Source organism: Pelodiscus sinensis, chromosome 11, assembly GCF_052426305.1.
Source record: "Pelodiscus sinensis isolate ZL-2025 chromosome 11, ASM5242630v1, whole genome shotgun sequence".
In the NCBI taxonomy this organism is placed as follows: domain Eukaryota; kingdom Metazoa; phylum Chordata; order Testudines; family Trionychidae; genus Pelodiscus; species Pelodiscus sinensis.
The window spans coordinates 16,942,835-16,945,183 of record NC_143062.1 but is presented as its reverse complement, the minus strand read 5'-3'; positions in this window follow the sequence as shown (position 1 = coordinate 16,945,183).

The following is a 2,349-nucleotide window of genomic DNA, read 5'->3' as shown; positions in this document are numbered from 1 at the left end:
TTTAATGGGGAGGGCGCGCAAGCTTTGGAAACGTTGTTCAAGGATTGTGAACTGAGTGCTGGCAGTTTTACAGCAGGATTGGCTGCTTTTCTAACAGGCCTGCGCACATTCAAACAGGAGTGGGCTCTTCTAGCTTTCAATGCTGCAATGACACCAGTACTTTTCACCCATATACACCTACTTCTGCAACTGTGGCATCTGGCTCCCCTTTGCACACAGAGGCTCTGTCTAGACTGGCAAGTTTTTCCAGAAAATCAGCCACTTTTCTCGAAAAACTTGCCAGCTGTCTACACCAGCCACTTGAATTTCCGCAAAAGCACTGATAATCTCATGTAAGATCGTCAGTGCTTTTCCGGAAATAATATGCTGCTCCCGTTCGGGCAAAAGTCTTTTTCCAAAAAACTTGCGCAAGAGGGCCAGTGTAGACAGCAGAGATTTATTTTCCGCAAAAAAGCCCCGATCGCGAAAATGGTGATCGGGGCTTTTTTGCGGAAAAGTGTGTCTAGATTGGCCATGGACGCTTTTCCGCAAAAAGTGCTTTTCCGGAAAAGCATCCTGCCAATCTAGACGTGCTTTTCCGAAAATGCTTTTAACAGAAACATTTTCTGTTAAAAGCATTTTCGGAAAATCATGCCAGTGTAGACGTAGCCTGTGGTCCTGACGTCCTGCATGAAACAGAACAGGCCCCAGGCTGCTGTACGTGACCTCATGCTTCCCCACAGGCAGGATGATGTTTTACCCCAGTGCAAATCTGAAGTGCTGGCAGGGAGGGCTCCAGTAACTACTCTAAAGCAGCCCAGTCCCTATACTGTTGTGTGACTGAGCCAGGGAACCACCAGTAGGTGCCTGGCTGACAGTGACCCGCATGGGCAAAGGGGACTGGTGCTCTCAGGAGAGGGGCCGGCTTTCAGTGACCAGAAGCAAACTACAAACATTCCCCCTCTGCCAGGGTGGGGAGCTCAGCTGCTTCCTGCGCTGGGGCGACTCACAGCCACCTCTTTCCTGCCCCCTAGTGCCATTTCCATGCACAGCCACACCCAGCTGAAAAAGCTAACAGGCGCATGCACCTTGGAAACAAGGCGGCAGTCCCAAGCAAGTGATTTTTAAACACATCAAGCATTTCCTGTTGGTTATGGCTGGTAGCCAATGGGGAGCCAGGAGCTGGGTACAAACCAGGAAGTGGCCTCCCTGCAAGTAAGTGGCAGCTGCACAGCATCCAGTGTAAGGATGTTAAGGACTAGTCAACTATCCAATGAGGAAATGCTTATCGGCTAGTCAAGTCAACTAATCGATTCTCCCCTCCCCCTGCAGCTAGAGGCAGCAAGGGGGGAGGGAAAAGGGGGTACTTTAAAGTGGCAGTGCCGCACGGAGCCCATATCTGTGCAGTGCTGCCACTTTGAAATGCTGCCACAGTGTTTGCATGGAGCCTGCAGTCAGCTGGGGACTCCCCAGCTCTTCCTGGGTTCCAGCGTGGAGTCCCCAGCTGATCCTGTGTCCTGCGGAAATGCTGTGCGGAGTCTGGGATCAGCTGGAGAGTCCCCAGCTGACCCCGGGCTCCAAGTGGCATTTCAACGCGGCAGCAGAGCATGGAGCCCAGGTTCAGTGGGGGACTCAGAGTCTCCCGCTGACCCCAGGCTTCATGAGGGCACTTCCGCTTTGAAATGCACAAGAACCCCTGCTGGGGACTCTTGTAGATTTCAAAGCTGGCACCCACGTGCAGCCCGGAGTCAGTGGGAGTTCCTGCTGGCCCCAGGCTGCACACAGAGTTCCGTAGTCCTCCTTTGGGATGTACAAAAGTCCCAGCGGGGACTCATGTACATGTCAAAGGAGGAATGTGGAAGGGCCTAGTTAAATAGTCAATGGAAATTCCATCAACTACTCAACTAGTAAATAATTCGATATTTAACATCCTTAATCTGGAGCAGGGGAGAGAGTGAGCTGCAGCCCCAGGTTGAGGGTCCCTCCACCACAGTCCATGCTCACAGGGCGCTGTTATCACTCCTGGCAGCACCTGCAAGAACCCTTCCGATCTTTTGCCCAGACAGCAGAGGTCAGGCCTCACAGGCTGCTTGCACACAGATACTTCCTCTGTCACATACACAGTATACTGGGGGCGGGGGGGGGATTGTGTGTGTGAGAAAAAGTTGGGGAGAGGAGGGGCTCCATGTGAGAGAGAGAACGAGAGAGGGGAGACTGTGTGAAAGAAAGAAAGGGTGGTGGTGGAGTGAGTGTGCGTGAGTGAGAGAAAGAGAGAGAGAGAGCGTGTGTGTGTGAGAGAGAGAAAGACTGACTTTGTGAGAGGATGAGAGAGATGAGTCTCTCAGGGATTCATTCTGATTTAAACACAGA